Below are 26509 nucleotides of genomic sequence, written 5' to 3'. Positions count from 1 at the left end.
TGTTCTTGGAGAAGCCAGGCCAAAGCCTTTTTCAGCCAATTTCCAGAGAATAGCCCCTTCCAAAGGAATAGGCTGAAGGCTGAAAAATGGCACAGTTTCAGTGAAGTGGCCCCTGTTCCTGAAGGAATGCACTGAAGACATTTTCAGCCAGCTTTGGTTGAAAGAGTCTGATCTCAAAATCAGACCAAAGTGCCAAATGAGTACTTGAATACAGAACAAGATCTTAACCAATAAGACAAATCCTTAAAATAGATTCTAGATAAAACCTGGAGAGCTTTGAATACAAAAAGTGTGTGAACTTGGATCCAGGATATAGATGTACCTTCAAACTCCAGGGTCAGTGAGAAAGCAGTGGGTAACAATGGGTTCAAGAGTGGATACCACACCTGTTTGCTCACCAGCCCTAGAGCCTTTGGGGGTCTTCTCTGATCCTGTATGGGCCACCAAAATTTGACCTGAAACAAATAGACTGCCAGATATTTTTTAGCAAAAATGGGTTTATTTGGGATCAGCAGAAAATTGCAATTCAGGATCTGCAACCATGGTGAGCCATATACGTGTTCCTGAATGGCAAGGGAAGGAGAACTCTTTTATAGAGGGGAAAAGGAACTTGGGTGAGCTATAGTAAATAAAGAGTCCATGGCTTTTCATTGGCTAAGTCTTTACCAGGAAAGAAAAGGAGTCTTTTTTCTTCCTGTTGGACTCTGTTACCGTTGCAGGGCATGAGAGGTCCCCCTTCTGATCTTCCAACTCTATTTAATTGAGGTTTCTGTTGATTTTTTTTTTTTTTTACATTACCAAAGGAGAAATAACAAACATATGGTGGAGATATTGGACAAAGGTTTAACCAAATGATCCATATTAATATCACTAATTAATAAGGAGAAATGAACATCATGGTCCACCAGATCTGATACTCTGAAAGGCATAGAATATTCCTTATACAGTATTGCAGCCCCAAATATTTAAAAGTTGGATTTAAAATAGAAAAAAACATCGGAGAACTCAGGGTGAAAAGCATTCTATAAAACAATTGACCTTTGTTCTTTAAAAATGTCGATGACTTGAAAGTCAAAGAAAGATTGAGGAACTCTCAAGATTAAATAGATTCAAAAAAGCATATAAATGCATTGTGCAATTCATCAAAAGATTCTGTGTCAAAAAAACTGTAAAAGACATTAGGAAAATGGACTGTATTAGATAAAATTTTGTATCAATATTAAATTTCTTGAATTTGATAATTATACTGTGGCTATGTAAGATAATATTGTTTTTAGGAAACACTTATAGAAGTGACATGGAGTAAAGAGAAGTGAAGTATGTAACTTATGCTGAAAAGACTCAGGAAAAAACTTAGCATATCTCCTTAACTATCTATTTATCTATCAGCTATCAAGAAAAAAGAGAAAGTACAAAAGTGGAAAAATATTACAAATAGTTGAATCTATTCTTGCAACTTTGTTTGGAATGGTTTCAAAATATGAAGTTTGAAAGAAGGAGGAGGAAAAAGCTTAGGAGAGTGTGTTGTGAGAGGAGTCCAGAGAAGTGGTTGGCAGTGTCAAATGCTGCAGAGGTAAGTAAGATTTGGGATTTAGGCTAGATTTAGCAGCAGGGAGTTTCTAGTGATGCAAATTTCTGTGGCTTAGTAGAGACAGAAACCTGCTTGTCATGGGTGCAAATGAAGTGGTGTATGGAAATACAGACACCAGTTTCTAGAATTTTAGCTGTAAAGGAAAGGAAAGTAGTACGGTAGAAGCTGGAGTGAGAAAAGAAATCGTGTGGTATTTTTGTTGTTGTTTGTTTGATTTTACATTGGAGAGGTGCAAGCATTTATAAATGCTCATGGGGACCCATCTTTGGCCAATGAGAGGGAGGAGAAAGACTTGAAGGTAAATGGAAAAGAAGTAATAATTGAGAGGAGGTCTCTAATGAAAGGTAGGAGATGGGATAAAAAGCAAAGATAAGATAGAAGGCAATTTTTAACTCAACTTATTTAACTGGAAAATGGATCTGTTTAAAAATTGCAATGATGTTGACATCTTTTTAAGAAAAGTCTGAATTTATGAATGCTTTGTGATTATAACAGGGGAAGTAGTATATTAATATAGAAAACATGTTTTAAAAGTAAAGGTACTGCAGTACCTGGAAAAAAAACAATGGTTTATCTTTTTTTTTTTTAACAATTTTTATTTTATTTTATTTTTTTTAACAGGCAGTAAGTCTTTTTTTTTTAAATTTACTTATTTATGGTTGTATTGGGTCTTCATTTCTGTGCGAGGGCTTTCTCTAGTTGCGGCAAGCGGGGGCCACTCTTCACCGCGGTGCGCGGGCCTCTCACTATCGCGGCCTCTCTTGTTGCGGAGCACAGGCTCCAGACGCGCAGGCTCAGTAGTTGTGGCTCACGGGCCCAGCTGCTCCGCGGCATGTGGGATCTTCCCAGACCAGGGCTCGAACCCGTGTCCCCTGCATTGGCAGGCAGATTCTTAACCACTGCGCCACCAGGGAAGCCCTGGTTTATCTTTAATATTACGGTTTCTTAAAAAATAAAAGGATATTATTTACAATCATATGTCTTAACATCTTTTCTTTCTTCTCTGTAAAATCTCCAAGTCCATTCTCCTAATTTTGACTGTAGTTCTGGGTCCATGTTTCTAACTGCCTTCAGCGGTCATAATTTTATTCCCTAAACCAGATTCTTTACACCTTTTTTTTTTTAAGTATCTAATTGAGGTGAAAAATAGCATAATGCATTGAAAACTATTTTGATAGACAAGGTTTGTTTTCCATTACTGAGTAATTGCATAAAGCATTCTTTCATTTTTCCAGGAGGCTGGGGCGAGGAGTTGTGCATCCCAAAGAGAAGAAAAGTATCACATTTAAATAATTTTGGGGTTGTATACTTAACTGAGAAAGTAGTGATTTAACATTTTTGGAGTAGCCTAAAAACAAACAACACTATTGTAAAGTCTATCTTAGAGTCTCATTAAATGCTAAGGTAATAATTAAAATTTCAACCTCATAATTAAAATATTCAACTTAGGTGCTTGTGTTTGAACCTGAATTGAAACTGAACAAATGGAACGACTTTGACTGCTTTTGACACTAGATTTGCTCGCACCGGCTCCAGAATAGCCCCAACTAACATTTTTAAAAGTTTAAGCAAATTACAGGTTGTAAACACTCACCAGTAAACAATTCCAACTGAAAATGGTAAAGTTGAGTTCAATATTTTTGTTTGTGTGGGAACAGGAGGAAGAGGTAGAGGAAGATAAAAAAGAGAGAGGGGTGTGGGGATATATGTTTCTGTAGGAAAAATAGAAAATCTGGATTTTTTTCTGCTATTATGTACCAAAATGTTAGTTGACTGCTAACTCTCTGCTTATTCTTCTTTGAATTGTTGGAACCAGAACGATGTGTCATTTACTCCACAGCTTCTTTGTATGCTACATTTTGTATTTTCTTTGGACAAAAGCCCATGGCAACTTACTTGATTGGGGCAACAAATATATAAGCTTTTAGAATCCTGGAATCTATCAAATGTAAAGAGACCAGATTATTTTAGCATTAAATGAGAATAAGCTGTGTTTTCAGAAAAAAAAAAAAATCTAAGTTTTTTGACTGTAGGGTCATAATTGAATAAGCAGTTCTTTGAGAAATTGTTATAATTTTTGTTATTTCTCCAAGACTGTAAAAACATATATGGATAATGTTAATTTTGCTTCTAAATTGTCGTAGTGGTTCTTCCTGTCTTCCTTCCAGGTTCTGGGATTACTAACATTTGTGAAATCACTTCACAAAGTGATTAGGACATTAACTACAGGGGCAAAAACAGCTAAATTTGTAAATATCTGAGTAGATGCACCCAAAAAATCCTATTCATTAAGTAATGGTGCTTTGTAACAAGTTCATTTGACTGTGGAAATTTGAAAAATGTGTTCCTGTGTGGGTCATTTTAAAAACCATGATTTGAAAAAATATGGTGTGAGTTGTAATTCTTTCTAATTAAAAACCAGGCAAGCCCTTAGGTGGGAGTCACAGCGAGCTACCCTGAGTTTTTCCCAAGCCTAACAAAAGAGAGACGAACTGGCCACTGCTTGTGCCTGCCAACAGTGCATTGTTCAAGGAATCAAAATAAAGAGGCAGAGGGGTCAAGGGTTAGGAGCTCATATTTCCACTCTACATGACCCTGTCTCGGGCTGGGGGTGCTCTTGTCGTCTGTTTCTGAAGGTCTCTCAACACAAGGCTCTCCTCCACCCCTTTCGGGAAACTCCCGTGTAGACGACGCTGGTGATTAATGAAAAGGGTTCACAGGAGACCTTCTTAAAATTCTTTGGACAAAAGAGTCCTCAGCACGAAGGCTTCAGAAGAATACCTGCAGACATTACTGTCTAGAGAATATAGTGGAAATATCTGTGTTTTCCACCAATTCCACCTTTTTAGAACATATTAAATAACTTGATGAACGGTATGCCACTTTCTGTTCTTGTTACAGGCTGTCACTGGAATACTTAAATCTTCACACTTCATGTAGCTGCAGAAAATGGGGTTGATTTTTTATTTTTATATTATTTTCATTATCTCAAAGTAGAATTAAGTGACTATTGGGTTGAATCCTGAAATTCTACTTCGTCCACAAATAGTGGGGAAAATTATGATTGTGTTCTAGAAAATAAAATTGAGATGTATAGGACAATTTTATCAAAATCTGACAAAGTAGAACATATATTATGAATGGTTTCCTCGTGACATTGTAGATACCTGAACAAAAAGCACACAAAAACATACTTCATTCAAACCCAAACCTTGTTAGTATCACGTTCTCATTGGCTGCTTTGCTAGAAATTTCTCAAGGGATTGTGAAACATATTAATGAAAATCCAAAAGTGCTCTTAAAAGATTTTTTTTTCTCCAAATACTTTTATGACAGTGAAATTAAACATGCTGTGACTATTATTTTTTCTAGTGGTTTAGGACAGTGAAATAAGACATAGGCTCCAGTTCTAAGAGCTATCTGGGGTTCAATTTCTGGAGACCCTAACGTCTAATGCCTAACCTGCAGCTGTACTGATTAGAACAGTGTTTCTTAAATTCCACGCTGTTAGCACTAATGAGCCTACCAAAAACTAGGAATTATCAGTTCAATCTGCTGTTAAGCTGTTCCCTTCACAGTATATCAGCTACACGACATTTCTTACTATCCTACAACTCAATATAGCATTTCTTGAAATGGCCACCTTCTAGTTAACAGAAATTTGTTGTGGAGGAAGGAAGGGAAAGGGGAGAGGCCAATTTGCCTATGACAATGAGTGTAACACGCCTCCAACCCAAAATTGTAATTTGTAGAGTGATTTCTATCAAACGCCATCCCTTCTGTCTGTCTACATGGAATGTTATAGAAATATTCTTTACCAGATATATATATATTTTCTCCCGTTTTCTGTGCTTACCAGCTTTCCAAAGCAAAAGGATTTCAGATTTCCTAACCTGTGCAAATCACAACTATAGACTGTGAGGCAGTTTTGACCAAACTAAAGAAAAACAACAAAAAAGAATAAAACACTTCCTTTAGCTAAATTTCATTAAATTTAAATTTAGATAAGCAGGAGTTTCCCCCTGTTTTACGAAAGTGTTTAACCTCTAAAATAACCATTGCTATGGAGAAGTAATATATGTATGTTGGGAGCACAGTAACATTTTCTAGATAAACTGAATTATGATTCAGCCTTTTTCTTGTCTGAGAGATATACTGCAACTTTTCAGGTTGCTAAAAAAACTGATACAAAGGGAAGGGTTAACAAACACATATATACAAGCAGAGGAAACTATATGAAAACAAAATTCTTTTTCAAAATTGTTTAGAATTCTTCTTTGTCTATTTCCAGGGACCATTAGTCAAATTTGAAGTTTTAACTCATGTCCCCTTTTTCCTCTTAGATGGTGGTTTGATCACATCCAGCTAAATGTCCTTTCTGCCTTCTCTGCCATCACCTCCCCGCCATTCTTCCAGCTTCCTTCACCCCCCACCTGCATTTCTTTCTCTCCTGTTTTTCTGTTGTAGGTTAAGTAAGTGACAGTGTGGTATGAGGTGTTAGAACCTGAACGCCGGGGCCAGATTTCCTGTGTCTTTCATTTACCAGCTGTGTGAGTTCAGACAAATTACTTAATCTCTCTATGTTCTATTTCTTCATATATAAAATGGAGATCATAATAATACCTACGCTATAGACTTGATAAGTGGGTTAAAATAATTTATATAAAGCATGGACCATAGTAAGCACTATATTATGATTGGAGCCAATTGCATGCAGGTGTTTCCATACAAGCTTCTTGAAGGCAGGGGCCAGGTTTTCTTTTCTTTTTTAAAAAAATTCTCTGAATACCTTTTTCAGAGTCCAGCAGTCATAGCTCTTAAATGAATACGGAATCAAGGGGAAAATAAAAGTGAATACATTGCTGTGCTTAGAAGTTTTGTTAGTAGACAGCATTTGATTCCATCTGAATTGGACAGAATTATTGCTCTGCTCTCCCCTTTTTGCTTCCGTTTCTCCACGGCTTTTGCCTGGAACACACACTGCAATCTGTGTGCAGCCTGAACCCTAAGCCAGAGCACAACTTTTGAAGTTGGTAGGACTTCTAGAGGGAGGCGAGAGGCGAGAGATGCTAAGTGGGGATTGACACCAGCAATACATATGCCCTAGTACATTTCTATACGAATTTCAATGTGAAAATGTACAATGTATTCAAGGTCTTGGAACTGATTCTCTGTAATATCTATATAAGTAAAGAGACATTTACTTAAATAAAAAGTGTAAATTTGGAAACAAAATCGCTTGTTTCTAATGGAGAAGTAGCTAAAGTTTTGCAGAGAAAGAGGGCCAACTGCTTTGCCCCTTTTGAAACTATCTCTAATTCTGCTGGGGAAGTGACTATATGAATATGCTTAAATTTGAATATAAACATAATAACAGATATCCTTCATGTCGGGTGCCTGTGTTTGCAGTCACTGACAACACCTTTATCAGTGAACCCTGTCATATTTATGTGTTATAATCACTGCCTTGACAGATTTAGATAAGCACCTGTAGAGATTCTTAAAAAGAAGTTTGCTCCCTTTATCTGAAAACTGCCAGTACCTTTACTTTTAAGCACTCTTGCTTTGCACAATGTAAGTTATTAGTTTGAAGATTTGAATTAACAGGATGTCAAAAATGTGGAGATAGGTAACTAAATGCCAGTAACTAAACTGAAGAAATGCACCATTTTTCACTGCACAAGGTCGGCTGACAAGCCACTGGCCTGAGGAGCTAACCAATGAACATGCTCCTGAAGATTGGCTTCTGTTTAAAAATGCAGTCCCCCCCCCCAAATGTCTAGTTTCATGTATCAATAGCAATTGATTCAACAATTAAGGAAGACCATGATAATTATTTGACCAGCTACCTGGTTTATTTGAGGTGTCAACAAAATATCTTTTATGAACTCCAGATAGACTTTCTGCTTTGCAAACATTAGCCCCTGTTTACTTGTTAGCCTTGATGACACAAACATTGCTGTATCAAACTGTAAAAAGCAGCTCCTTGCTCAGGAAACCCAAGGTAATATCTAGCATCTTGGCATTCTCCTGAAGAATTAGTGCCTGGAGGCAAAGCAACATTAGTGAGGATTAATAGAACTCTTGAGTAAGCCTTCTTTCTCCCTCCTCTCTCTGCCCCAGCTTTTATGTGTTAACCTTCAAATAATTTTAGCGTGTTTTTTTGGTGTGTGCTGAATTATTAAAAGTGGTATTTTTTCTGTATCTAGCTAGTAGATTGTTTATGGTGGCGTCACATTTTTTCCGACAGCCACTCCATATTTCAATTTCTATACTTTAATATTGCTACGGTTTAAAATCCAAGTACGTAAGAGATGATATGTCTTCTAAAAAATGTATTTTTTCCAGGTACATTGATTTAGTAGCTTTGCTGACTATGTCAGAGGGCCCTTAAACCTTTGTCAGACATTTCTGGGAGTTGATAACAGACAGAGGAAGAAACTCTTATAAAGAAGTTTTCTGTCACCTCACAAATAGTGGGATGTTTTGCAAGTATTAGCTTGCCCGTGTCTGATTCTAACAAATACTGGACTTGGACTGGATGATTTTGTGAGTTGCTTCCACACTGGAGTCATATTAGACACTTTAGCCAACAGGAAATCTGAGGCCCTTGGTCTTGCAGTTTGACTGGAGTAATAGAAATTGGAAGGAAGGATGGGCGTCTTAAGTGACATAAAGCGCTCTGCATAAAGAGCATGAGATATAAAATAAAGCCTAGAAACCACACAGTTCCAATGAGGTTACCATCACCAACGATATAGTTTTTAAACTGCAATCTGTAGACTCCAGCACTTCAAGACCTCATGCAAAGTGGCCTTAAAATGGATTGCATAGACATACTTCTGGAATCATTTTTAAGAATCAGGTAAGGTGAGGTCTTCCCTGGTGGCACAGTGGTTGAGAATCTGCCCGCCAATGCAGGGGACACGGGTTCGAGCCCTGGTCTGGGAGGATCCCACATGCCGCGGAGCAGCTGGGCCCGTGAGCCACAATTACTGAGCCTGCGCGTGTGGAGCCTGTGCTCCGCAACAAGAGAGGCCGCGACAGTGAGAGGCCCGCGCACCGCGATGAAGAGTGGCCCCCGCTTGCTGCAACTAGAGAAAGCCCTCATACAGAAACGAAGACCCAACACAGCCAAAAAATAAACAAATAAATTAATTAATTAATTTTAAAAAAAATAAAGGATATAAATTGAATACCTTTAAAAAAAAAGAATTAGGTAAGGTGAAATCATTGTCATGTCCTATGCTTTTATTGAAATAAGATTATCTTTATTTCTAGCTTGTTAATATGGTCACATTCTGAAGGCATTTTTTTGGGTTGCAAATTGCTCAGAAAATCAGTGACATTCCAAAATATTAAAAATGTTCTGTCTAAATATATCAACTACTGCCTTTAGTTAACAGTTCTATCAATTATCTCACTACTCCCTCTCACACTAATAAGACTGGTGGAATCTTTTTCCTAATTTAATTCAACCAAGCCACACCAATCCTATCGTCTGATTCCCAAGCCTTTCAGTTAGCTGCAGAACTGAAGTTCTTGGTTTAAGTTGGCACTATTATACACATAAATTGCCATAAATAACGATTCCTTGAGAAGAATGTAGGTCATAAACATAAAGAATATAATATAAAAGACAGTTTCAAGCATATGTTGCTTCATTTCTGTTCAAATAGTCTGGATAGCCTGTTAAGATGCTCCAACTTCCTGTAATAGAGAGTGAAATGAACATTTTTCTATAAAATGTGTCCCTCTTGGTTATTTAATGTAGCAGAACAATAGCAAAATAAAGTACCAGCAGACTATCTGATAATTTTTTATTGAGGAAACAGGGAAGTTAGGATGAAATGTAGGACTCTTCAAGTTAACAGGAAAATACACTTCTAGCTTTCAGGGCCACCTCAAGATACTCTACCATTTATCAAAAAAATCTCTTCAATTTTCAAAATCCCTCTTTGGACCTTCTGGGACTATAAACAAAGGCCATATTGTATCCTTGGCTGAAGCGAGTTAAGTGGTTCATGAATAATACTAAATGCATCCTCCCCGTAAATCTCCTTGATGTAGGACTACTGTTACCCAGCCACAAACTTCACTGACATCCATCATAAACTCAGAGATGGGAGATTTGCAACATGCATCCAAATAACTGCTTCCAGTATCCCGTCAATGGGATTCTCTTGAACACAAAGTCAGAGAACAGAGAAATATTTGCGCTTTTTTTGTCTTTAGTGCAGTGAGTTGAAAACACTTCTAATATTCTTTGGACTGATCTTTCAGAACAATAATTTAAGGTGATGAATCATTGGCACTTACATTTGTAAAGGCATTTCGTTCAGAGTAAGTGGAAAGATTTAAGAGCTGTGAAGACTATTTCAGAGATCCTGGACATGTTATTCTTTAACTTTTTTTTTTTTTTTTAAAAGAGAAGAGCACAAGTGATGTCTTTAGATGTCTATGTAAGTTGGTAAGAACTTGGACGTGTTTCTTCTAATGAACAACCTATTTTGGGGACCTATTTGTGGCCACAAAAAGAAGAAATGGCAAGTGGGATCTGGTGCATCCCAGGGATGTTTCCTGTAGAGAGGAAGGGGAAATCTAAGGCGAAATTACATGTTTAGAGTCCCCCTGTGATTAGCAGGATTTAGTGGTAAGTTCAGTGTCACTTGAAGCAGCATTACTCGTCTTTTTTCTTTCAAGTGTATTTGTCATGTAAAACTGTATTGTTTCAACAGGGAAAGGATTTATTTAATATCTCACAATGCACTCTTGATGTTCAGGGTAAGCAGAAGCTACATCGGGCACTTTCAATAGATCCAAGACGTGAAACACCATGTAAAATGTGTTTCATCCACTGTCCTGTAATTTAGATCTATTACTAAGGAAATATTTTAATACCGACAGTAATAAATCAGTTAACGTCATTGTTCTTTCCAGGAACTATGGGTGAAGTTAAGTCTGTCCTTGAGTTTGTTAATGCTTGTGTAGAGGCTGTGGCTCTCTGAATGCCTCGGTCTTAGTACCTCTTCACAGTGAATGTGTATCAAGCCGTGGCTACTTTTTTTTTAACATCATTATTGGAGCATAATTGCTTTACAATGTTGTGTTAGTTTCTGCTGTATAACAGCTATATGTATATATATATCCCCATATCCCCTCCCTCTTGCGTCTCCCTCCCACCCTTCCTATCCCACCCTTCTATGTGGTCACAAAGCACTGAGCTGATCTCCCTGTGCTATGTAGCTGCTTCCCACTAGCTTATCTATTTTACATTTGGTAGTGTATATATGTCAATGCCACTCTCTCACTTCATCCCAGCTTACCTTTCCCCCTACCCGTGTCCTCAAGTCCATTCTCTATGTCTGCATCTTGATTCCTGTCCTGCCCTAGGTTCATCAGAAACATTTTTTTTTTTTAGATTCCACATATATGTGTTAGCATACAGTATTTGTTTTTCTCTTTCTGACTTACTTCACTCTGTATGACAGACTCTAGGTCTATCCACCTCACTACAAATAACTCTCTATGACATAAATCACAGCAAGATCCTTTTTGACCCACCTCTTAGAGAAATGGAAATAAAAACAAAAATAAACAAATGGGACGTAATGAAACTTCAAAGCTTTTGCACAGCAAAGGAAACCATAAACAAGACGAAAAGATAACCCTCAGAACAGGAGAAAATATTTGCAAACGAAACAACGGACAAAGGATTAATCTCCAAAATATACAAGCAGCTCATGCAGCTCAATACCAAAAAAAGCAAACAACCCTATCCAAAAATGGGCAGAAGACCTAAATAGACATTTCTCCAAAGACGATATACAGATTGCCAACAAACACATGAAAGGATGCTCAACATCACTAATCATTAGAGAAATGCAAATCAAAACTACAATGAGGTATCACCTCACACAGGTCAGAATGCCCATCATCAAAAAATCTACAAACAATAAATGCTGGAGAGGGTGTAGAGAAAAGGGAACCCTCTTGCACGGTTGGTGGGAATGTAAATTGATACAGCCACTATGGAGAACAGTATGGAGGTTCTTTAAAAAACTGAAAGTAGAAATACGATATGACCCAGCAATCCCACTACTGGGCATATATCCTGAGAAAACCGTAATTCAAAAAGAGTCATGAACCACAATGTTCATTGCAGCTCTATTTACAATAGCCAGGACATGGAAGCAACCTAAATGTCCATCAACAGATGAATGGATAATGAAGATGTGGCACATATATGTAATGGAATATTACTCAGCCATGGCTGTTTATTTAGACAAGTGCATGTCAGCCTCCCATTGTAAATGCATACGAATTTTGTTAAATTCTTCTAGAAGTCAGACACTGTAGCTTTTCTGCTTGTTGATGTACTATAGGCTAACTATGATAGAGTAAAACAAGCCTTCCAAACTTAGTATGTTCTTTTTATAAAAACATAAAATGACAAGGCGTTTGCTAGCATAAACCAAGATCATTAGATTAACCAGCTGATTAACCATTTTATTGGTGGCAAATGTTTCCAGACCTGGGGAGTTCAGGAGGCTTAGGTGGAATTATTTAAGAACACATTTGAAACACGGGAACATTATTATTATTATTATTATTATTATTATTATTATTATTATTATTTACTGTTCACTAAGAGAATTTATGAATGCTAAAAGCTAATACAATGCTTGTTTGGATAAGTGGTTGCATAGAGAAATATTCTTAGTTCAACAGATAACAATTCTCAGACGTTTTCCCTCACACTGAGCATGGGTAGTGATTAGTACTTAATTTAAACAAATCTATAGTGTTTACATAATTCCATATAAGAAAAATATGTTTAGAAGATTGAACACTATTGTGTTTAATAAAATACTTTATAGGATCATAAATTAAATAAACTAAGTAAATTATAGAACCATAAGTTAAAGAACCATAATTATACCCTCCAGCCTCCTTCCTCCCAAAGAAAACTTGTTCAGGGGAAGTCTTCCAAACTTACGCTCATGGGCAATGGAGGTCATATTTTGCATCATTGGCCAAGTATGTAAAACTTGACATGCAATGTCGGCTGCATTCCAAAACAAAAGAATATTCTGTTGATACAGCTGTAACAGGGTATACTTTTCTTCCTACAGATGCAATTGTTTCTTTACTGAAAATAACAAAACTGTGGGAGATAATGTCCCCAACCCAGCAGACTTGAAGCATATCCAGTACATATCTAAATATTAGCATAACGAATATGAACTATTTGCTTAATGCATTTGTCTTCTTAGTATTTTGTGTGGATGCATGTACATGCATAAATATCTGTGATTCTGTTTGCATTGTAACCTTTGGTAAGTTTTTTGCCTAGGAATGGTGATGATGTCAGTAAGAGCTCTATAACTGGACAGTGTTTATTTTTCATTAACAATTGCTACTTAGAAAGTTTTCATTGTCCTAAAGCATGGGATGGCAATGTTTCCTTCAAAGGTCCAGGTAGTAAATAATGTAGGCTCTAAGGGCATCTCAGCTCTGTTGCAACTATAACTGTGTCATTACAGTACAAAGGCACTCCTAGACAATATATACATGAAAGAGTATGACTCTGCGCCAATAAAATTTTACTGATGGGCAAGTTTAAATTCCATACAATTTCACATGTCACAAAATATTATTCTTCTTTCAATTTTGTTTCAACCATTTGGAAATGTAAAAACCATTCATAGCTGGTGAGATGTGTAAAACAAAAACAGGCCTTGGGTTGGATTTGGCCAGTAGGTTGGAGTTTGCCAAATCCTGTCCTAGGGGAATGTTTGGATAGATATTTACTCCATAATTCAGTTCATTATATGTTAATTTTGGTGTAATATTTGGTTCCTCTTGAAGAACCAATTTTCTACATTTCTTCATACTTAATGTCAGACATTAATAATTAGGGTTGGGTTTTTTTTTGTTTTTTTGTTTTTTGTTTTTGTGAGATGGGGGAACAGAGGAGGCCAGCAGAGGAGAAGAGATGAGGAAGTAGGCTCTTTGCACTAAACAAATCAAGAAGGCAAAATCACCTAAATTTTTGTTTTTCCAAAGAAAAGCTGGTGTTTGATGTTTGACAGTCTCTCAATAATGTTGCTGCAACTTTCAGACTGTCTAGGGAAACGCAAAAATGACACCTTCCCTAAAGTGTTCATTACTGTGTTACTTTTGTTAAGAAAATTAATACAACTTGAACAAAGTGAAGGCTAGTAGTCAGCATATTAGTTCTAAAAGTGTAAAATTGAAGTAAAAGCTTATTTTCTCAAAATACTCTTAAAATATGATGAATATGTTGATAAGGAAGAGATTCTTAATAATTATGGAAAATCATCATGAGCATTAATACATTAACTCTGGAAGGAATTCTTGATAACTTATTGCTTTAGCTTAATGTTCTTAAAAATTCAATTTCATTGACTGAATATTTCACCATATTAAGAAATGAGTATTTTTTAAAGGTATGATAATGTTTTGTGGTAAAGTTAATGAAAATAGACTATGTTTTAGAGATGCATAATAAAATACAGATGAAATACTAGGATTTCTGGGTACTTTTCAGTAATTCCAGGTGGGGAGATGAGTGGCATATAGTTGAAACCGTAAGTGGATAATTGTTGGAAGTTGAGTGATGGGTCCTAGAGGTTCATTATGCTATTCTTTCTATTTTGGCCTCATTTCTATTTTGAAATGTGTGTGTGTGTGTGTGTGTGTGTGTATGAATATATATGTATATATATGAGTGTGTGTATCTATATCCGTATCTATATATACATACTTATAAATATCCCCTTAGAGCTTATTATTCTTAGAAAGGTCAGTAATAAAGTTGAGCTTAACTTTCCTTTTAGTTTTATTCAGGCAGAATAGTTTATTGAGACACTTATCTGTATTTTGTTCTCACAGCTGCAGATATTCCCTTTTCAACCTTTTATCTAAAGATAGACAACATTTCAACATTTGGGGTTATCTTGACTCAAAGTCATTAAGAATATCAGAAAATATCTCTCTTAGTGAGATAATGTTTAAGCAGGATTGTCTGGTAAAAGGGGATCCTAGGGATCGAAGAAGCAGAAATAGACCCTCCAGATCCCAAGAAGGATGCTGAGGAATCACTGAACTTGGAGCAGAGTAGGTGAGGAAAATTTGCCAGGAGGTTCCAGCAGGAGGTTTGACCAGGGTTGCTAGTGAAAGCACTCTGGCCCTGACACCAGGGAGTCTGTAGTCACTCAGGTAAATCACTGTGGGTTATGTCTGAGTTAGCCCAGACAAGAGTCCTCGAATCTGGATATCAGAAAGAACAATGGCCGTGATGGCCACCATGGTGGACCGCGAGCCCCGCGTCCCCTCACCAAAATGAGCGCCATCTTATAATTCTGCCACAACCCTAGAAAGAAAGGAGGGCCCTTTCAAGCATGATTATTACTGAATTTCTTCCATCCTTGCAGGTGGGGTCTTGGAAAAGATTTAATTGATTTAGAAAAGAAAACTGATATTTTTTTGATCCAAGTTTCATAGAGAAATTTTTGTAATAGCTACAGGGGATCTAAATGTTAAAATATGAATTATTGTATATTGAATCAATTAGTAAATGTATACTCTATTTAGAGTCTCTTTTGTAATAATTGTATTTATGTTCTTCTTTAGAGTTTGTCAAAGCAGTTGAGAGTGTGGACATGGAAGTTAGACACATGCATCCCTTGCCAGTTCTGTGATCTTAGGCAAGTTACTTAACTTTGTTAAGCCTCAGTTTCTTCCAGTGGAAAATAGGTATAATTTTACCTACTTCATAGGGTTTTTAAATTACATAAAGGTAATATTTAATTACATAATGCAGTTAAAATGTTTAGTATAGTAGTAACATGGAAATAATAAATAGTCAATAAATGTTAGTAATTATTATAAATAACTAATGTTGTTATTTTTAAGTTTTATCATTGTATTTGAAAATAATGCATGGGAATAAAAAAATATTGTGTACAGTCTTATATTTGCCTATGCTTCTTCACATCAAAAGTCTTAGTCTGCAGAGGAAGCCACTTATAACAGTGGTAACTGTTTTAAAGTGATCAGTTTTATTCTCTAAATGATATGACTATATTGCTATTTATTAATCTTGTACAATATCTATTAACCTCATATTAAAATAGATAAGGGTTTCACTAATTTAAAACCACCCTTACCTACTCTCATCCTGATTTTTAAAACATCTTCCTTTCTCTCTTTCTTCTTCCCTCCCTCCCTTCCTCCCTTCCTTCCTTCCTTCCTTCTTTCCTTCCTTCCTTCCTTTCTTTCTTTCCTCCCCCATCACTCTTTCTTCTACTTCTTTTATTTCCTTGAGAAACTATCTAGATATGTATTCTTATCTATAAAGAGTATGCTTTGAAGAATCATTTTCAACCTAGGGTTGTTTATCAGAATCACATCTGAGGAATATTTAAAGTACAGTTATTGAGGTACCACCTCAGTTCCAGCTGATCAGAATCTTCAGGGATTGAGCTCAGGCATTTGTACTTTTATGAAAGTACACTTGATTCTAAATCATTCATTTTAAACTTATTGATAGCTTTTAATCTACAGGATGAAGTATTTCTTTAGCTTGGGAATGTTTTCTTTTATTACATCATTAATTATTTTGTGTGTCTCCCTTTTTTTTTTTCACTCTGGAATACCTGTTATGTTAAGCTTGACCTCCCATTCTCTCTTCTCCAAATCCACAATTTTCTTTCTTAGTGTTCTGATTTCTGTACGTTTCCTTCATTTTACCAATAAGAATGCACTAAAGTCTATTCTTTTTAACTTGAAGATGATGGCACCGATAAGATTGTTCTCTTTTTGTGAAGGATAGTTAATTCCCAATGTATAACCAATATTAAATTATGCCTGAGAATTTTTTTTGTCACTGTAGCTGCCATATAATAATCCCATATTTGATTGAGACTCTATAAGTGAAATCTGTAGAATGTAAAGCCTTTTTTACATAGTGGAGAGGAGGTGGTGTGATGGTATCTTATCTCTTATGAATTAATGCGTATAGGAGTAACTGAGGAGACTTGAGGGCAGAACTGCCAGGGCGTTAAACTTTTCAGGGATTTGTGAAGTCCCTTTAGAAGGAATTCATACTGTGGGAAGAAAGAGACCAAGCATACAATGGATTTGTCATGGAAGGCAGTGAAAAATTAAGGTATTTAGTTTACACTGTCTTCCTTTACTGACTACCCCAGTTGGTTTCCTCATCTATTTCTTTTTTCCACAATATACATACCTTTGACCACGAAGTCACATTGGCCAGAACCGTAATGAATAGAGGCTGTAACTATAAACTTTTTAACATTTTGAGAGCATGAAACTCAAAGCATTTAATGCACTGAAATTTAAAAGGAGGGAAAAAGTGATTGATGTTACTTTGGCATGAAACCTGTCATTGTTTCAGAACAAGAAAAGTTATAGAATACATAATGTGGGCTTGGCATAAGATTGGTTTATTAGTAGCTTCTTTGGCCCTGGGACTTAGTGTCCAAGGCTTTCTTAGTGATGGGACTCTGTGCCCAAACCATAGCTATTTTCACTTTGTAGAGGCAATACTCTCAGCAATAAATATTGGCAGCTTTGATGTAGACCTTGGCAATCATCACCAACTTCTGGAGCAGCTTTGTCACTTTCAGCATCCTTGGCAACAGATCATGAATCAGTGTTTGAATTTAAGCAAGAACAGATCATAATGCCAGCTGAGACATAGGAGACAGCTCTTGAGGAACTCCACAAATAAATGAATGGGGATTTTTGAAGGGAGAGTGAGAATTTCCTAAAAAATATGGAGGATGCATACTTGGATAAATGTATTTATTTTTTCAGTAATATGACCTACCTATCATAGTAACCCCTGACTGATAGAACCTCAAGAAACACAAGTTATACTTTGGAAAGAACCTATTTCTTTGTACTTAAGATTAGGTCTCCCTGATGCAAACAGAAGATGTCAGGTTTGGAATAAGGACATTAAAGACAAAAAAAGGCATGAGCATGTGAAATTCATGAGCCTCTCTCTTTAGGAAAATAATGATCAATGATCAATAAGTCAATTTTCCTGATATAAACACAGGACTTACCATAGCTTACAGAAACAACCGAAATTTTCCACAGTTCAGACTTCAGGGCCTAACTCTGCTTATACCAGAAGCAGACTGGGAAGTCTTCCAGGAAGCCTGGGAACTGGTAGCTCATAAAGGTTTGGCTGGTTTTGATGAAAATTAGTGTGATATGATGCACAGATGAAAGAGCAAATGGGTTTTCTTTACTTGATGAAAGCAGTGGATTCTGAAATTATGCACAGCAGGTACAGATGGAAGATACTGCACAGATTTCAAAAGATATCTCACATAGTTTTTATGCCGAAACATTTGTTTTATCCTTTTACCTCACAGCCATTTTGTGGGGAGAGGAAGAGCATATTAATCTGAAAGCGAGCATATTAATCTAAATAAGAAGACCTTATTTTATAGGGAAAGGTAAATGATGAAAAGACAATCATAAATTATGCTGCTTACTCTTCATTCATCCATTTATTTAAAGTAAATATTTATTGAGTCCCCACTATGTGGGCACTTTGCTATAGCACATTTCTAACCTTCTTCCGTTGACTAAAATAGTGTCAACTGATTGTTTAATCAGGGTCATTTCTAGGCAATATTGTGAAGCAAACAAATTTTCTCTAGACCTTGCTCTTCCTCTTCCTGAGACTCTGCCTCTTCCATTCCCAGAGTTATCATTCACTGATTCCACTTTTACTAGCACTTTACTCTCTTCTATCAATTATAATTTCTTTTAAGCATCAGCTTACAAAGGCCTATGTCTTTGGAATCCAATGGAAACATAAAGCATTAAGACAATGTGTATGTTTGTGTGTATGTGTGAGTGTGTGCATCCACAGGTGTGTGTGTAAAAAAGTATTTTGGAGTGAGAGTTCTGCTTGGAAGTCTGCAAATCACACAATATTGACACCATGCTCTTTATATCCAAAATCAAATTTGTATACCCTTCTTTGAAATCCTTGGGGACAGAAACAATTTCTATTTCTTTGGTCTCTCCATAGTAGATATTCAATAAATCTCTTCTAGAATAATTTAGATATTTTAGTTCATTCATCCATTCATTCAATTTTTGAGTACTTACACTATGTTGTTCTAGGGGTTTGGGATATAGGAATGAACAAGTTAGACAACAAAAAACCCTTATCCTTATGGAGCTTCCATTCTAGTGGGGGTAAAATGACAATGAGAGTAAGCATCATAAATAAGAAATTGTGTAGTTTGTAACAATGTAATAATTTCCAAGTGAAAACAAAAAGAGAGTAGAAAAAGGAAATTTGAGAGTGTGGAGGGGTGGGAAAATTGCAATTTTAAGTAGAATGGCCAAAGTACACCTCATTGAAAAGTTGACATTTGAGCAAGTACTTGAAGGAAGTGAGGAAATTAGCCACTTGGTTATTTAGAAAAGAGTATTCTAGACCGAGGTAGAGTCTATGTAATGGCCCTGAGGTGAAGAGTATGTGACGTGTTCCAGGAACCACAAAAAGGCCAGTAGACCTGGAGCTGAGTGAGCAAAGGGAAGAGAAGTAGGTGTTGAGCTCAGAGAGACTGTAGTGCGTGAGGTCTGGTAAGACATTGTAAAAACTTTGGCTTTTATTCTGATTAAAATGGAGAGCCACTGCAGGGCTTTGACATGATCTTATTTATCATTTTAAGGGATCTTTCTGACTGCTTGGGCAAGAGTGGAAGCAGAGACTTGGGAGAGGCAAGTAAGTTTCTTTGTTTTGTTTGCTTTAAATGGGTAACTCTGATTCCTTTCCATAGACTCTCTCTATCTCAATTAAGCTGAACAAGTGGAAAATCGTTACTTCTTAGGCGTAAATTTGATGAGTCTTGTGTTTGAGGGCAGTGGAGTCTCCATCTTAAGGGAAAGGATGAGCTGGGAAGGGCAAATCAGGTAGTAACCATTTACTGCACTGGGCTCCTTCAGTGTTGTCACCTTAGAAACACCAGGAGATCTGTAAAAACAACAACAACATAATAATAATAGTTCCTGGGCCCCAAACCAAATAATTAAATCAGAATCCTGTGGTTGAAGGTCAGCCACTGGTTCATTTTATAAACTTCCCAAGTGATTCTCATGAACAGCCAAGCATGCTAGTCACTGGGCTACATTCGAAGCTCTAGAAATCTATCTTCTACGTATGACTTCAAAGATTACTCCAGCCATCTTCATTTATTTTCATCCAAATGGCAAGGAAAAAGGAGCAGCATGTCCAGGGCTAGTGCCTTTTGAGCAGAAGTTGCACACCTCACTTTTCTTTTCACATTTCACTGGTGAGAAATGAATCTTTTGTCCATACCTAGTCACGAGGGAGGTGGGGAAATATAGTTGAGTTGGGCATCCATATGGAAACAATGTGTGTTGTGAGGAGGGGCAGGGGACAAATGAAAGGGTTTGTCATATTATCTCCATATCCCATAGGGAGAAGGTAAGTTTGGGAATGACTTGATAAAGGCCAGTTCTTTTTGGCATCTATAATCCAGCCAGTTATAGATGAGAACTGAGTTCTGAAAAATCTGAGACGCTGAAATACTTGAACTATGAAAGGTTTTCCTTTCTTGTCCATTCTGTGTCAAAATAACATTTGAAACGAACCGAGCTGACTATGAACGTAAAAATAACAACCTAAGAGTTTCTTCAATTGATTGTTTCTATATTGATGCTGATACAAGAAATTTGGGGTACGGGAGGGAATGGGGGTGGTTTCACAGGATATTATCCTGCTATAGTGATAACCTTGATTTGTTAAATACATAACCTATTCAATCTCCTCTCTACTAGAGATCCACCACTGTGGGTTTTCTTCAATGTAGTGGGTTGAAAATAGAGCATCAGAGTCTGCATCTGTTGTTCGAATTGTGTATTACAAACAGCGATTGTTAGGCAAGAAGGCTGGAGAGTCCATGCACTATCAGTGTGTGCCCTGACAGTTAGGGGCAGCAAGAGAATTGGATGCTGGCACAGGGAATGCCACGCTGGATGAATAATGGTACTCCCTGCATTTGCCCCGCTCATAGCAAGCACAAAGTAACACTCCGTGGAAGCAAGTGAAGGAAGAGAAGAAAGAAAAAATAAATTTTCATTTTGGAACAGCCAACTTGAGGTGGTACAGGGATCTGAGAAAAGCCTGTTCATATCCGCTCAGGGTGATTATATAATTAAGAACAAACATGTCTCATAATCCAATAATGACAGCTGCTTCTTTTGAACCTATGATGGTAACAATTGTTCCCTTAATCAGAGAGATTAACTTTCCCAAGGTCACATAGCTTCATATCCAAGATTGGCAACTTCATCAGACTTTGTCTTTTAATCTTGCTTGATTGGTTTTATTTTATTATCTAACTTTCCCTGGGTCTATAAGGTCTCTTTCCAAGTAGATATTAAGTTCTGTGGACCTCAAGGACCCTGAGCGTTACCGCTCACAACGATTCTTTCCTATAATGTGCTCAAAGGATGGTTATTAAATAAATGCATGAAAATGAAATAATATATAAAGAAGTTCCATCCCTCTTCATACCAACCAGAATATATCCTTTTATAACTCACACTATTTTTCAAGAATAGTATATCAAATTGTGGGAACTTTTAGAAAACGTTTTCTCCCAGGAGTTGTCAGGTTATCTCCGATGGGGTCATTGCTTCAGCAAATATTTTCCCATTGATTCAGAACGCTTTAAAAGTAACTTCTCTTACCTTCAGCTGGTAAGAACTTGATTAGAACTAGATGTGTGCAATTCTCCTAATGTAACTGTATAACATCTCCTGTCATTTATTTTTCTTATTAAATTGTAACCTGTGAGGCAGGCTAGAAGCTTAGTGGTAGTATTACTGCCAAGACACGAGCCAATTCTCAGTCTAAATGCCAAGCTACATAGAGTGTAGAAAAGCTAAGTTAAGCTTTAGGATCTCAAATGGATTTTATGGTAGTCTCTGACACTGGTCATCTTAAGCAATAGTGAAACATAGCTGTGGTGTTTGAATATTTTCCGGCATTTAAGGTATAGATTTTTATGGGGAGCTGCTCTCGTATCAAATAGATTGCAGTAGCAGTGCGGGAGAGGGTTTTTGTCTTTTTTTTTTTTTCCACTGGTATACCTCTTATAGACAGAATAGTGCCAGGAACACAGTAGGTTCTCGATAAATATCTGTTGAGTTAATGCCCAAATCGCGTGGGGATCGTTTCTGTCTCCATGGAAGGGTCTTGGAAGGTGGGGGTGGATAGGGGCAGCAAGGTTAATAAGCTCTTACTTTGATGATTGATCAAACTCCATTACTCATTGTAGAATATATATATATTTGGGGGGGGGGGCGTGCACACCGTGCAGTTTGTGGGATCATAGTTCCCCAACCAGGGATTGAACCCAGGCCCTTGGCAGTGAAAGCATGGAGTCCTAACCATTGGACGGTCAGGGAATTCCCTAGAAAACGTATTTTTAAAATTTATTTCTTCATTTTGGGGCAGGAGAATATATCTAATAGAAAAATGGAAATGTCAGTGCTTTTAAAACTTAAGACTATAGCTCTAAATAAAAAAGTCAACATATCTTATCATTTAAAAGAAATTTCTCAGAGAAAAGAGACTATAGCTTCAAGAAGAAAATGTTGGAAGGTGAAAGGTTGTCTTATATCCCATATCCTGTATTCTGATTGAGAAAGCCAGTAACTGAAAGAGAAGAAAGAGGGAGAGATAGGAAGGAGGGTCAGGAGGGAGAGAGAGAAAGAAGGAGAAGGAGGAGAAGGAGGAGAGCAAGAAGAAGAAGAAGAAGAGCAAGAAGGAAGCGGGGGAGGGGGGCATTGGATAAAGCTATTGCGGTATTTTGGGAATGAGGAGGCTCCTCTGACAATACAGGAATTCTTAAAATTTTATCACTGGAAGTATTAGAATAAAGACGTTTGTGAATTTTATTAAGGTAGTTGATTTTTTTTAAAAGGAGAAACAAACAATGCCATTCCTACAACAGCAAAGCATTTCAGTAATTGTATCTTCTAGTCTCTTAGAAGGTGAAAAAGAAATCACCTGTTACAAACCTAGCTGGATAGCATGTTAGTTTCAAAATACTTCTTAGCATTCTGTTACTATCAACATTGATAGATGAAGCTGGAGGAACGCTATATGAAATCTTGCAGGTACAAAGATGAAATGTTAAGTGGCACATACCAAATCCCAATATTTCTGGATTAGGAAAGCCCCCTTTCAATGACACAGTTACTCTACACTCACCATCTTATGTTGACACATAGGGGCAGAAGGTAGTCAATCAGAAAGATATTAGTGATATTTAGAAGTACTTGACTTTCAAATTATTAGTCAAAAATTTTATATGTAAAACCAATTTCCTGTATCAAAATTGTAATCGAATTTCATAGATCAGGCACTTTACATTAGGAAATAAATACTGTATCAAACAAAATCGAGTATATCTGAAAAGTGTGGGTCTTGCCCCTTAGAATAGTTCCTAAATGATATCATGATTAGCCTCTGACAAAAATATCAATATTTGATGGCAGTAATTTTTCCATTGTCAATCTAAGTACGTTCTGTATTAATGTGAAAATCTATCTGGTATTTGGTCATTTAAAGTATAATAAATATATCATTATATTTATTGTTTAAGCTTTGCAAAGCTTAATGATATCTGGACTAGTGATCTAAACATTTTTATTTGTACATTCTTTTCATTATAAACGTTTAAGTGTGTACTCCCAACATAGTTATTTTAAAAGATTAAAATACGTGCACTTTTATATGTAATATACTATATATTTTATAAAGTATAAACAAAGCTAAAAATAATAAAGTCGAATTTCTATTTATATATTTTTTTACCTAAAAAAGTTGAGTTGCCCAGATGCTAAGTTACAGGTATCCTACTTTGGAAACCACTGACCTAAAAACTGTCATATTCATAACAATAAAGGTATATAAGGAGCAAAAGATACAGGTCAGTAACTATGGTGAAAAGGGACCTTTTAGTAATATCAATGAAGAAAACACTAAATACTTCAATGGAATCATGGCAGGAGTCACTCTGGAAAAATGATTTATGAGTCTAAGAAGTACTATCAAGATTTCTTATCCTGCTTCATCAAGATGATCACTTGATTCTATATGGGTGTGTGTGTGTGTGTGTGTGTGTGTGTGTTTTCATACCTGTAGAATGTACAAATGGCTATCATGTAATGAATTTTTTTTCATTTTTTTAAAATAGATCTTTATTGGATATAATTGCTTCACAATACTGTGTTAGTTTCTGTTGTACAACAAAGTGAATCAACCATATGCATACATATATTCCCATATTCCCTCTCTCTTGAGCCTCCCTCCCACCCTCCCTATCCCACCTCTCTAGGTCATCACAAAGCACCAAGCTGATCTCCCTGTGCTACGCTGCTTCTTCCCACCAACCAACTGTTTTACATTTGGTAGTGTATATATGTTGATGCTGCTCTCACTTCGCCCCAGCTACCCCCTCCCCAACACCATGTCCTCAAGTCCATTCTCTATGTCTACGTCTTTATTCCTGCCCTGCCACTAGGTTCATCAGTACCATTTTTTTTTTTTTTTTTTTTTTTTAGATTCCATATATATGTGTTAGCGTACATTAATTGTTTTACTTTTTCTAACTTACTTCACTCTGTATGACAGACTCAAGGTCCATCCACCTCACTACAAGTAACTCAGTTTCATTTCTTTTCGTGGCTGAGTAATATTCCACTGTATATATGTGCCACATCTTCTTTATCCATTCATCTGTCAATGGACATTTAGGGTGGTTCCATATCCTGGCTATTGTAAATAGTGCTGCAATGAACATTGGGGTGCATGTCTCTTTCTGAATTATGGTTTTCTCAGGGTATATGCCCAGTAGTGGGATTTCTGGGTCATATGATAGTTCTATTTTTAGTTTTTTAAGTAACCTCCATACTGTTCTCCATAGTGGTTGTATAAATTTACACTCCCACCAGAAGTGCAGGAGCGTTCCCTTTTCACCACACGCTTTCCAGCATTTATTGTTTCTAGATTCTTTTTAAATTAATTTATTTATTTTTGGCTGCATTGGGTCTTTGCTGCTGCACATGGGCTAGATTTTTTGATAATGGCCATTCTGACTGGTGTGAGGTGATACCTCATTGTAGTTTTGATTTGCATTTCTCTAATAATTAGTGATGTTGAGCATCTTTTCATGTGCCTCTTGGCCATCTGTATGTCTTCTTTGGTGAAATGTCTATTTAGGTCTTCTGCCCATTTTTTAATTAATTTTTTTTTTTTGATATTGAGCTCCATGAGCTGTTTGTATATTTTGGAGATTGATCCTTTGTCCAGTGTTTCATTTCCAAATATTTTCTCCCATTCTGAGGGTTGTCTTTTTGTCTTGTTTATGGTTTCCTTTTCTGTGCAAAAGCTTTTAAGTTTCATTAGGTCCCATTTGTTTATTTTTGTTTTTATTTCCATTTCTCTAGGAGGTGGGTCAAAAAATATCCTGCTGTGGTTTATGTCAAAGAGTGTTCTTCCTATGTTTTCCTCTAAGAGTTTTATAGTGTCCGGTCTTACATTTAAGTCTTTAATCCATTTGGAGTTTATTTCTGTGTATGGTGTTAGGTAGTGTTCTAATTTCATTCTTTTACATGTAGCTGTCCAGTTTTCCCAGCACCACTTATTGAAGAGGCTGTCTTTTCTGCATTGTATGCTCTTGCCTCCTTTGTCATAAATTAGGTGGCCATATGTGTGTGGGTTTATCTCTGGGCTTTCTATCCTGTACCATTGATCTATATTTTTGTTTTTGTGCCAGTACCATACTCTCTTGATTACTGTAGGTTTGTATATAGTTTGAAGTCAGGGAGCCTGATTCCTCCAGCTCTGTTTTTTTTCTCAAGATTGCTTTGGCTATTCGGGGTCTTTTGTGTTTCCATACGAATTGTAAAATTTTTTGTCCTAATTCTGTGAGGAATGCCATTGGTAATTTGATAGGGATTGCACTGAATCTGTAGATTGCTTTGGGTAGTATAGTCATTTTCACAATATTGATTCTTCCAACATGGTATATTTCTCCATCTGTTTATGTCATCTTTGATTTCTTTCATCAGTGTTTTATAGTTTTCTGAGTACAAGTCTTTTGCCTCCTTAGGTAGGTTTATTCCTAGGTATTTTATCTTTTTGTTGTGACGGTAAATGGGATTGTTTCCTTAATTTCTCCTTCTGATTTTTCATTATTAGTATAGGAATGCCAGAGATTCCTGTGCATTAATTTTGTATCCTGCAACTTTACCAAATTCATTGATTAGTTCTAGCAGTTTTCTGGTGGCATCTTTAGGATTTTCTATGTATAGAAATATGTATTTTCTATGTATAGAAACACTATGTATATGTCATCTGCAAACAGTGACAGTTTTACTTCTTCTTTTCCAATTTGTATTCCTTTTATTTCTTTTTCTTCTCTGATTGCCGTGGCTAGGACTTCCAAAACTATGTTGAATAACAGTGGCGAGAGTGGAATGTAATGAATTTTTAAAGGTCAACTAATGTAAAAGTTTGGTTCAAAAATAGTGGCCATGTTCTTATGGTAAAGACTGCTTCTCTTTTAATGACACTATGAGAAACACAATGAGTTCCAGCTTCATTTTGCCTTTCGTGACTTTCTAGTGCTTCATGACAAATCATAAAACCATAATTTAAGTACAGCCTTGGCTAAGAATTTCCTCATTTATTTTTCAAAAGTAATGCTGTAAAAAACACTTCCAGGAACATTATAAATCACGTATTACTATACTGAGATACTTAAGTAAATCCAGAGGCATTCTTGCTTTTCAAGT

This window comes from Eubalaena glacialis, chromosome 6 (assembly GCF_028564815.1).
Source record: "Eubalaena glacialis isolate mEubGla1 chromosome 6, mEubGla1.1.hap2.+ XY, whole genome shotgun sequence".
NCBI classification, from domain to species: domain Eukaryota; kingdom Metazoa; phylum Chordata; class Mammalia; order Artiodactyla; family Balaenidae; genus Eubalaena; species Eubalaena glacialis.
The sequence above is the reverse complement of the archived record's forward strand: the minus strand, read 5'-3'. Positions refer to the sequence as shown.